Consider the following 13,149-nt stretch of genomic DNA (forward strand, 5'->3'; position numbering starts at 1 on the left):
TGCTCAGGTGAGCAGACCTTTGTTCTCGCTGGTAATATCTATATTTTATTTCATTCAACCAAGTATTCACTAGGTCGTGGCTCGCCTTGCAGGTCTGGTTACCTCAGGTTATCATGCATGTCCATTGTGTGGGCCACAATTAGACTCCCGAAGGTCATGAACCATGAAGAAGATGGTATATCAAGGACACGCCGCTTTCTTGCCGGAGAATCATGAACTCAGGGAAGGTTTTCTTGGATGACCTCCAACACGTATGAACACTGCAAGCTGGTATGAGCTAAAAATGGTAAACCCGGAATCACATCCAAATGGAATGCGACGGTTCTCAGTTTTCTACGAGTTGCCATATTGGACCCACTTACAGGTCAACCACTTGTTGGATCCCATGCATATTTTCAAGAATGTGGGCAGCTTGCTATGGGACTACATCACAGGAAAGAGAGACACTATAGGGTCACGAATGGATTTAAAGAAGGTAGGTAAGATGGAGGCGCTTTGGCCGCAATCGAGTGCTGAAGGGGGAGTGCAGCTTCCTCGTGGTCCCTGGGTTTTGTCTACCAAAGAAGAGTGCATTGTGAAGCAAGTAATCAAGTCTATCCGCACTCCAACGGGTATGATGCGTTCTCTCAGGTCCGCATTTTCTAAAGATGACCAAATGTCTGGGCTAAAATCCCATGATTGGCATAAGATATGTCAGGTTTGTGAACAGAATGGATTTTAATTAGCGTGGACATTTTGCAATTTGAAAAGTGGCCATTATTCATAATACTTTCTCATTTGTGGCAGTTTGTCCTACTGATCGCGATCGTAGGATGCCTTACTCTAGAAATTCGCGGGGCCATTTACAAGTTGTCGACTTTGGTGCAATGGATCTCACAGAAAGAGATTTAGACATCCTCTATTGAATCCGCAAGGCGGGGAGCAGTTGAGACGGTCTGTCTCTTTGAGAAATACCTGCCCACTAGCATACTCACGATACAAGTTCACCTTCTTGTGCATCTTGTGGACGAAGTGGAGATTGTTGGACCTGTCCATACGCGATGGATGTTCTTCCTGGAGCGCTTCATGAAAACCCTGAAAGGATTTGTGCGACAATGAGCTCATCCAGAAGGTAGCATGGCGGAAGGTTGGTTGGTGTCAGAGGCATTAGTGCATATCTCACAATGGCTACCAACGGTGGAACCAGACAATGAAATGCTATGGACGCTAAAGGACAATGATAGGCTGACTGGAGATGTGGTGGTTGGAAATGGGGTAGAAAAAAGAATGGATGCCTCAATGGAAGAGAAGGTGAATCGCTTTTGAATGTTGCACCATGCCTCCATGGAGACGTGGCTCGCCAAGTACCAGATTGCAAGGCAAGATCGTGAGGAAGCGCGAGCTCAATTCCGACGCAGTACGCGTCACCGACCAATTCGATATCCCGAAGGCATGGAGGAGATGCCACGGTTTATGTCAACACAATGGTTGCATGGAGCCTTGACTGCAGCATCCAGCGAAGGGACAGAGATCTCAATGGAGGAGTGGGAGTTCTCGAGGGGATGTAGTCCAAAGGTAATGAGGGGTTTAGAATGTGTCATATCTAAATTTTCTTCCTACATCTAATTTGAGTGTTTCAATTTACAGTACAAAATATAGTGCAGCGTGGTCGCACGAACGACATTTTCGAGTAGAGCGTATTGACAAAATGCGCTCCACAATGGACTATGGTATCATGGCAAGGTTTGAGCAAGAGAGCTGGCGACGAGCAACGGATCTGAACACGGTTGTGGATGAGATGGAATATTTTGGAAACTTGCAAAGTATTATTACAGTGGATTACCGTAGCTTCTCCATGATACTATTCGGTGTGTAGTGGTTCAAAGTGGTACTTGGAGGAGCTGGAGCAATAGTTCGACGAGGTCCATCTGGATTTCTCGAAATAGATTCTGAAAAAAAATGGACGGATTTGCGCGACACCTTTGTGTTGCCGGCCCATTGTGAACAGGTGCAAATAGTCATTTGCTTGCTAATTGTAATACGATATGGTTTATGTCACAATGGTTTGAACTCGCTTTGTAAGTGTTTGTGAACAGGTAATCTTCTATCCAAACCCCTGACAACCTCGATGGTGGTATGTTATACCTTCAACTCCTCGAGGTGTGAGAGTATATGATCAAAGCGATGTTCTAGGCATAGATGAAGAAAATATGCAAATAGAGGGGTCGATATTACAAGGGGTGGAGGCCACCGCAACTTGGAGCCTACATCGGCTAACAATGATGGAAATACAGAAGTCGTAGAATTTTTTGAGAATGAGGTAGACTCGTTCTTTTGTGGTGACATGTCTATCGACCTTCCAGTGTATGCAGAGTTGTGTCAGGAGATTAACATGGGACCATAGAATACTTCATTCTTGGAGAATTGTATTACTCAATTCGTTGTTTAGATCTTCCATAAAGGTAGATAAGATATACATTTTAAGAGGGATTTTTCAAAAATGATTTATATTACTGTGCTTTGTATAGTTTAAATTGATTATTCTAACATCATTTTTTATCTGTGCAGGTGACATTTTCAGGATAAGTCGAGGGATGAGCGATGAGGAGTTTCAAGACATGATGGCATGATGTCTCCAGATCAGCTCACGAGATTCAAAGAGATGGCAGACCAGGAGCTGTCTCGTTCTTCGTCAGGGCGCTCTGCTAGATCTACTTCAACGCGATCAGATGCTTCAGCTTCGAGCAGACGATCTCGACGCTCACGAATTGGGCCAGAGGGAGGGATTGTAGGACGATCAGGGGGGGTGCTGCTGTGGAGACATGGACATGGTATCTCCGTCTCGTCGTTCAGCTGGAGCTGCATCACCTCCAGGATTTGTCACACCTGTGGGGACGTCTACTCCAGTTACTCCAGCTTTTGAGCAGCCGTCGGTAAGTGGCACGCCTTTTGGTGGCACTCCTTTTGGTGGCACCCCCTTTGGTGGCACCCCTTTGAGTGGCACTCTGGGAGAGGGTACCCCCATCGGTACACCGGATGTACAGGGGTCTCCTGGATATGCCCAGGAGCGTGGACGGAGATGGGAGAGGGCCCATCTTAGGAAGACTCCTAGGGGTTATGGATACCTAGTGGATAGTAGGTCAGGAGCCATCATCATGAATGATGAGGGGAGGAGGGTGATGGCTCGCATGAGGGAGTTGTGCCAACAAGTTTTTCGGCACAACGTCCTGGATCATTGGAGGAACATAGCGGAGGGGAGCAAGGACTACATAGTAGTATCCTTGCACGAGGAGTTTCCAATGCCAGCCGCAGTAGACAGATTCTCTACGGGCTGGATGATGGATTGCATGCATGCATACATGTCACATAGACGATCCGACGCACGCAAGGCAATCAAGAGTGGGGCTCCAAAGCCCGAGTGGTTAGATGCAGACGATTGGCACCGACTGAGGGAGGAGGCTATAGATTCACTAGGACGTTGGAGTCAGCAACAACGGGAGGCGGCGAGGGCACGAATCAAGGCCGGAGCAGTGCATCATCTTGGGAGTGGCGGCCACAGGACATATTTGGAGGACTTTGTAAGTTTCTCTTTTGTTTTGCTTATTTGTTTTTTTGAAATATTATTTATATTGACAATCATGTTTTTAGCAATTAGCATTTTGTTTTCTTTGCAGCACTCCATTACAAATCGCAATCTGCGAGGCCTTGAGACTTGATATGCTGAGAGACACGGTCTCAGGGCATTGATCGACCGATTGTATAGACGCGACGGCCTTGTAAGTCAATTATATTTCTTGTCTGTAGTTACCATGAGATATTTGAATGCATTATTGTATGGTGGATTGATATGTTGTTTCTTTTTCTGCAGAATCCATTTGATGCTCCTTTGCGGCGAGACGAGCTTTCAGGGGACGAGGATTTGTAGCTCGCCCTTGGATCCTTAGAGCTCACACACCTTTAGTTTTTAGTCGCCTGATCTATGTAGACATTTTCTATGTATTAGTGATATCGTTTCATGATTGTACCAATCGCATTTTATGCGATCATGTATTTATTTCATGTATTAGTTTTATGATTTCATTATACATTCTTTTTGTTTGCAAGCGCTTTGTATGCAGCAGTGCAGAAACTATAAGCTGCCCTGCCACAAAAAAAAATCTATGTTACCGTCGCTATTTGCATCGCAAATTTACTGCTCACGTCACTATTGGCATCGCTATGAGCGTCGCAAATTCTCTGTTACCGTCGCTATCTGCGTCGCTATCTACGTCGCTATCTACGTCAGCGACGTAGATAGTGACGCATATAGCGACGATTCTATGGCGTCGTCAATAACGACGCTTTTTGCGACGACGGGGGCAAATTTTGTTGTTTGTATTTTTGTCGCTTTAAACCCCGGTATAAGGTCTATATCTTGTAGTGTGGACTCCATGACTTGAAGCATCTCCTCTAACACTCACATAAGTTGATCACGCACCCATATCATCAACGAGCTTCTTCATGCCTCCCTTACCAAAGTTCCTGTCAAGAGGAGCACCAGTCTCTGTCAACCATATCTTTCCATCTTGTCCCCAAAACACTACGTTCTTCTTACGCGCTTCCTGAAAAGCATCACAATCTTTGCAGTGTTGGTGCTCTGTACTATCGCACCAAATACATCGTCTCCCTTTTCTTTGGCCAACTGGAACTGGAGCAGGTGCTACAGCAGGTACTGACATAAGTTGCTCTTTTAACTTCCCAACTTCAGCTTTAACTGCCTCTATCATAAAATCTGCCAAGCCTTTAATAACATCATCTACTGATAAGAGCACTGGAGCAGCAGGAACTGATGGATTTACAACAGGAGGAGTAGGCTTAGGCATAGAACTTGCAGCAAGGGTAGAAGTAGAGGTCTCCAAGGATTTTTCAGAAGCGGATCCTGTATTACGATGCAATCGTACCCTCTTGCGCCGCTTCTTAACAAGCGCATTCATAGCATCAATGTCATGTCTCCACTCGGTCTTTAAACCTGAATCGGTAGTTTGGTCTTCCAAAAGATCATCCAACTTTTCTTGTAAATCAGCATCAGCAGCTTGTAAAAATAATTCCACTTTCTGCATCTCCAAAGCTTGTTGCTCAGTTCCATCCAACTGATCATAGCGACTCTCAAACTCTCGTAGAAGGGCGGTAACTGAAAGTCCTTTATTAGGCATAGAAACCCATGCTAAGAAATTCCTGCGGTTCATAAGACTTGTATCCTCTAGGAAATATTCATCTTTTAATGCCTTCTTAAACTCTGTCCAACCAGCATGTGTTCCTTGAATTTTTGAAATTCGAACTTCAAGCGCGCGAACCACGATCCGCAAGAAGTAGCGGCTCCAAATGTCTTGAGAAACCCCAAAAATTTTCATCTTTTCTTCATACAAATGCAGGTAAGTTGAAACCTATTGGCCATTGAACTACTTCATCTCCTGTTGGACAGCCTTCAAGGCATCCATGGCATCACTATCGCGTTTCCGTGTGCTTGCTGCTGCATATAGGATATAAATGACTAAAACAGATGCTTCATGACATTCTCGTCCGTCATCTCTTCTTGCGAGTCTCCCATCTTGCTAGAAATTGATGCAGCGCTTTCACGTCGGGTTCACCAGAAATGTCGTGGAGTTCGTGCAAGAGCTGCAAAACACGAGGTTGAAGATGCAGCAAGGAAAGAGGCTAACAAGAAGATCTCAATTTTTTATGCCAAAGATCACTATATTACTTGTCAAGTAAATTACAAGAGATCCATGAGTGCTCATTCTAAACATCTAGCTTGTGCAGGAATTTGCATAGGCTAAGCATCTCTCGGCTGTAATGTTTTGATAAAGCTCTTTTCATAGACCAGTGTTGAAGACTTATGGGTATAGAGTCAAATTAAATGACAAAGCATTACAATCTGTCCACCGCTTTACAATAAAGCATAAGAGCTTGCTTTTCAGGGCACCAAGTAATTCATCCAGATTCAGGACTTAGTTATAGACAGCTTGATCAATCTCCAGGTCCAATGGATAAAACGTCTGATAAGTGCTTGCATAGGCTCCCTTTCTTCAAGCACTTTCCAGTGTTTTGTCAAATATGCATCCCACTCATCACGAAAGTTGTTTGCAGCTTTGCAAGCAGCATGACAGCCTCTCCAGACACGCGGAATAAGCAGAATAGCTGATGCGGTTCATAGAAAATGATCTTTCACAATGCCACTACAAGTCATTCACTGTCAGTTGTCTATCCAGTTGGGCAAGGATATCACCCCTGTAATCATGGTTCTCCAGAAGTGCTGCCTTGTCAAGACACCATAATCCTGCAGTATGCACAAGTTTTTGTCTCCCTATTCGTAGTGATTCTGTGTCATGTACTTCATGCATGAGTGTGTCATCAACAGGTGCTGCTGTGTTCCACCTCCAAACAACTGCAACAAACACTTGAAGTATATGAGTTAGAGGGCTTCCACCTGAAACCTTGTTCCGATACAAGGGAGTCCCTGCTAGAAAAAGACCAGATGCGAGAGTGATCAAAACTGCCAGTATGCCAAAGCCAAGTCCCCAAGTTTCATGTCCTCAATGTACACAATAACTGTAAATGCCAATAAGGCACCTATGCAAAGTCCAAATACCACTAGTTGAAAAAAAAGTTTTTCTGCTTTCTTTCATTACTATCTTTGTCATCAAATTGATCTGCACCAAAAGCTTCCAGACAGGGCTTTACACCTCCTGTATCAGTAGCAATTAGATATAAAGAGAGGAAACAAAAAGCTAACTCGATTGAGTTTGCTTCTGGACAGACTGCATCCATGTTGTAAGAGGATTGTCTAAGAGACCTAATAGACGCTGAAAGAGTCAACAGGATGAATCCTGCAATATATAGTGTTGAAAAATAAGAGATTGCTCGATATCGTCCCCAATATGCATCAACTAAGAAGGCTCCCAAGATAGGAAATATGGTGGTGACCCTAGTCCAAATGTTCACATTTTTGGCTGTAGAAAGTGTTTGTAAATGCAGCTCCTCTGTGAAGTATAGGACAAGATTTGAAGTGATACCATAGTATGCAAGCCTTTCGATCAGTTCATAACTTTTTGCGCCTAGTGGCGTCCCAAATTGCATCGGTTTTTGAAATCAATGGGCAAATAAGCAAAGTCATATGCAAAAAGCTGATCCATTTGGGAGATGATTCTTCTGCTCCTCTCAATGAGCTTTGCCAAGATCGAAGGCAGGATCACTTGGAGCTGCTAGACCATGTCCGGATTGATCACAAGCGCCATCTCGTCTTGGAGTTGATGCTTTAAAAAATGACTTGTGGTGAATGTTCTGGCACCTGCCCTTCGTCACTATCGATGCCGTCTTCTTATGCAACTATCTTTCATTGTTGTCTTGACCTTCCTCCAAAGCAGCAGTAGAGATCATCAACTCACGGAATAGCAATCACGGCTGGGAGCGTCAGGAGCTCAACCACGTTTCCTTCCCCATCGTTGTCATCTGCATGACTGTAGGTCGACAGGTCTTCTGCTTCCTTTGCCTTCATCACCTACAGCAGTTTCATCAATGTTGTCTTTGCCTCTTCATCTTCCAAAACAAAACTCCCTTCCTTCTTCAGCGCTGATCTTCCCCTCGTTTCACTGCCTGTTCCAGAGAGAAAAAGCTCCCCTTTAACAAGAATAGCTATGCAAAAAAAAGCCCAACAAATTTAGTTGCTCCCATCAGCAAGGTGATCCACGTAATTCTCATCATTCATGTCATCTTCGTTTGGGGATGCATAGTTTAGATCAAATAAGTAGCTTTTGCCATGGTACTTCTCGGTCTTGTGGAGTGTCGTTGGTTGCGGTTGGCTTGTTGTGGCCTTAAGGCGAACAAAGCTTGGGATGGAGTTATTGGTTCCTTGATCATAACTTTGTTGTAATCTATAAAATGCAACTGTGTCCCCTTCTGAAATGTTCAAGTGCTTTTTCTTCTTTTTATAGACTCCCCAATTCCTTTTGAGGATGTAAGATTTGCTTGAGTCCCAAAAGCCTTAGACAAACTTCATAATTTCACCATCATCTCTATCCTCGATATCAACTTCGATGTCCCCTTGCTTTTGGGGGTCTCCAACGCCAAAGCACATCTTGTTTGTTTTGGGGATTTGAAGCCTATCCTACGCTTTTCTTGGAATTCATCATTGAAATTGAAAACATAATAATATTCTTTGACATCAGTTTTTCATATTTTTCTAGCACACACACAACATGCATGCAAACAGAAACACACGCAAACACAAACACACAAGTGGAGTATGTACATTGGATGCGGGTACTGAAAAGGATGGAAAGGTAATGCAGCAATCAAACACAATGAAACACACGCGAAAAGATAACACAGATGCACAACAAAAATGGAGGTGTTTACGGCTCGGATGCGCAGCAGCATGACAACGGACTGCAATGTATCAACATGGCCCTGACCCTGTAAAGGACGTTAAGGAGCTAGCTTCTAAGATAACCCCAAACTGTTATACTTAAATCAATTGCATGTCATATAGTAATGAGAGAACTTAATGCAATCTCGTAATTCAAGACTGCTTGGTCAATTATCTCAACTCGAAACTGTCCATACCGTTGCACATGCTCTATGGACAAACAACGTTTTCGACGAATGGCCAATTTGAATTGCGTGCATGGACAGGGGACACGTTGATTGAGCCAAGCCTCACGATCACCACCATGTTGGTCGTGAGTGCTAGACATCTTGACTGCGATGTAAAGGAATGATAATTTAATAACGATTCTATATTGTATATTGGGACCACTTCACTATATATATTTCAGGTCTTTTTTTTAAAATTTTCGTACCTATCTCTTTGAGTTCGGCTCTAAACTTATCTATCTTTGAGGTCGGCTCTAAAATATGCTCACACACATACATTTTTATAACAGTTAATAGATCCTCCACTATGCCTTGAAAGACACAACTCCTTTTGAAGCCTTTATTGGTCAAACACTAGTAGTGAGTTGTTTGAAAGTTTTTGGAAGCATTACTTATGCTCATAGAAAGAAATTAGACTTTAAATCTCTCAAACGTATTCTCATGAGTAATAGTAACATCACCAAAGAATTTTACTTTTATGATCCTAGAAAAAGAAGTATTTCTACATCTAGAAATATCATTGTGGATGAATATGTAGTTTAGAAAGATATTGCAAAAGATACAATCCAAACAAAACAAGCATCCCATTTCTCTTTCTCTACATCTCTATCTCTCTCACTCTCTCTCTTATAATCAAGCAAAACAAGCATCCCCCTTCACACTCCTTTCCATTTCTCTTTCTTTCAACACTTCCTACCCTATATACATTGCAAAGATTGAAGAGAACCAACACAAGAAAAAATATTAAAAAACACTCTTCCATTTCTCTCTTTCAACACTTCCTAACCTACATTGCAAATTAAAGCAACACAAAGATTGAAGAAAAACCAACACTTTCTAACCTACATTGCAAAGAATAAAAACCAACACAAGAAAATTTTTGAAAACACTCGCTTCCATTTCTCTCTCTTTCAACACACCCTAGCCTACATTGCAAAGCAACGCAAAGCAACACAAAAATCGAAGAGAAACCAACACTTTCTAACCTACATTGCAAAGCAAAACAAAGAGTGTAAAGAAACCAAAACAGGGCATACCCTCGTGCTCTCTTCTTCTTCCACGACCTCTTCGTGCGGGCGACGCTCCTCTCCTCGCGTGTGGTTCGCGGCTTGCTTCCTTGCTCACCTCCCTCTCTTGCTCACCCCCCTTTCTCTTTCTCTCTGCCTTCACACGTACGTTTGAAAGATTCAGGTTTCTGCGAAATGTTACCACAGTAAGTCGTCGCTATTAGGGTCGCTATTAGCGTCGCTATTTACGTCACTATTTGTGTCGCTAAATAGCGATGCTAATAGCGATGTTTTTAGCGACGTTTTTAGCGACGCTAATACTGATGCATTTTTTGACTTAAAATATTTCGAGGATTAGCAACGTAAATAGCAACGCCAAAAAAAAACGTCGCTACTTAGCGTCGCTATATGTGTGTACCCTTGTAGTGTCACCTCTCATGGCCAAGATCAGTTATAGAAGAAACTAATAGCATGTTTCTCTGAATCTATGAAACATACAACATGTCTAAAAGATTCTTGAGTTTACCATTTGTAGTAGCAAAATAAATAGTACTTATATCCTTACAAGTCATTTTGCATCATTTCCAACTGTAAGAATGATGTATTCTTGTAGAGGCTTCATAGAACTTTATATACCTTTCTTGTTAGTCATGTGATGGGAGGCACCAATATCGAATACCCTTGAGCCAGTGTTAGTTATTTCTTGTGCCAAGGAACACACTTCCTCAATGGTTTCCATGAATAAATCCAACTCTACTTCATCCGTATTGGCTATCTCCTTCCCTTTAGTCTTCGCAGTGCCATTCTTTTCATCTACCTTCTTGATATGACAATCTGCAATTGCATGTCCATTCTTCTTGCAGTAGAAGCACTCTCCTTAAAAAAATTTCTTACCACCCTTCTCTTTGTCACCATTGATAGAGGAACATCCTTTTTCTTTCCTAATGGTCCAAAATTCAGCATCTTCACTGTTGCTACCTTCTCACTCTTTAAGCCTCCACTCCTCCATTAGTAGAGTGCAAAATTCCTCAAATGTCAAAGCTTGGGATCTTACCTAAGTATTTAACTTAGTTACCTCCGAAAAAATTAAAAGATATCTCCAAGAAGCTAGCTCCTTACTAGTCTTTTGTATCCCAGCACTAGCCATTCGGTCATCCAGATTATTGATTCGAGTGATGAATACTTCAGTTGTATCTCCTTTAGCAAACCTCTCTATTTCTAGTTAATTCTTCAAGTTCTAAATCCTTATTTGATTCTGCATTTTATATTGACTCCTCAATACATTGAAATCCTTTGATGCCTTGGTTTTGTACTAAAGCAAGGCCAAAACACTGTCAGAGGTTGCTTGTAACTAAGGCACACAATGTATATATGGTCTTTCATTTCCAAGCTCATAGAAGATCGACATTTGGAGGGATCATAACACTCAAATTAGATGGGTTGGGGGTGGGCTATGGTTATGGGTTAGTCCCTAGCACCATCTCTAGAATCTCATAAGAATCAAGGATAGTTGTGATTTTAAAATTCTATATAGTATAGTTTGTATTATCTAACTTGCCTTTGTTGAAGGTTGGTGGATGAATTCTCAGTGTTTAAATTGTTGGTACACCACCACCGCCATCTGATGTGCCAACACCACTACTTGATGCAATATATGATATTTCTCATTTTCGCTATTGAAGCCCTTGCCTGTCATGTAATCCTTACTTCTCAAAGCCCCTTTAGCTTTGATACCATGTAGAAATTACACAGCATAGTGGATAGAATCCGGAGTAAGGAGTATAGAACACACATAAAATATGAGAAGAATAGAGACCACTTTAATTTTAAACAAACTAATACAAAGATGGATCTGCCTACATGTATGCTTCCATTGTGAAGTTTAGATGGCAATCTAGACAGATGATAGGAAAAGAGCTTAGGATAGCTAAAGGAACTCTACCTAGGTAAAAGATAGATTTTGGATGCCTTTAGAGGGGTCTTCCTTTTATAGCCCATGAAGGTAGTCTAGTCCGTAAGTCCAACCATATTATGAACCTTCCCTAGTTGGCTAGAGAATATTCCCTTTACTGTCGAGTCGACGGTGTTTCCCCTGGACTCTTTTCACAAGGGGGTTGTTGCCCCCCTTGAGACCCCTTAACTAGGGGCCATTTTCATGGCTCTTAGACCCCAAAATAGGGACCCTTGCTAGCTCCCACACCTTGCAACTCAATGCATTGTGCCTTGAGTTTCTAAGAGTATAACTATTGTATTTAACCCAAAGGCCAGACCCACAAATATCACATTTTTTCCATCCTATCTCATAAACCTCATCTGACATACAAGTTAGGATGATCCACCCAATGTATGTGCTCACATATGGCTTCTCCTCATAATGCCGGCCTTACAACTTAGAGCACCATGGATCATTGGTGTCACCTTACAAGGGTGGGGTATTGAGCATATCTAACAAAAGTTTAGTCCTCAACTCTCTTCCCTTTCTCTTTTTAATCTCCTCACTTTGCCTTCTTTTCTTTATCTCACTTCTACCTTTTTCCCTTTCTCTTTACTATGGATATAGAAATCTAATCTTCAATAAGGTACCCAAACTCTCAGATCACATCTATATTGATATTTAACTCATTCCAAAATGATGGAAGGTATATTTCTACTATTATAAACAAATGTAGTTGGATCACCATGCAATAAGTAAGGTATACGAAAAGACAAACATGTAATAGCTCTTTCATCTCTACTTAGAAGAAAATAATCAAATATTTCAGACTTGGACCAAATAAGGATAATGTAAAAGAGATACTAGTACAATATGCATTTATGCATAGAGTTATGTTTAGAATCTAAAACCTCAAAGCTTCAAATCCATAGGCCTAATTATAAGTATTTTATCCTTAATATAATTATTTTGTCAAAATTGATATCAGATTATATTATTACATGTTTTGCATATGTCTACCCATCTATTCTTGACGAATGGCAACCAACCAAGTTTGTTATAGATATTACTAATATTGCTTATTGTCCTATTATAGAATAATTGCATAAAGGTAGGAGAAAAACACATATTATAAAGAATGGGACATTCTTTAATGATAATTCTTATGTTATTACAACATAAAATTATTAATGTTGAGCAATATTCATCCTTCCTTCGATTGACTTTTCAAGGTTTGAATGGTCTGTGTCAATCCTAGCCACTAGTAAATGCTATAGATATAGAATATTTTCTAAGATAATATAGAGAGCATATTTGAAATGCAATATCGTAAAGAGACTAAGAAATATCACTTTCTTTATACCCATTATTATATTCTTTTTTTTTTTCCAATGCTGACTGAAGAATATTAAAGGCCATGTACAAAGTTAAAAGATTAAGGTCTGATCTTATCTTTCCATTGGTTGATGAAGGATGGGATACCAAGATAAGGTCAGATAACTGGTAAATAGATCATACAATGTTTCTTGTAAATACATTATGGCTACTCAAAATTTGATCCTAAGCTTTCATTTAGTGTGTATGACATTAATGTTATTG

This window comes from Lygodium microphyllum, chromosome 9 (assembly GCF_053477565.2).
Source record: "Lygodium microphyllum isolate KBCC chromosome 9, Lygodium_microphyllum_v1.1.10, whole genome shotgun sequence".
NCBI classification, from domain to species: domain Eukaryota; kingdom Viridiplantae; phylum Streptophyta; class Polypodiopsida; order Schizaeales; family Lygodiaceae; genus Lygodium; species Lygodium microphyllum.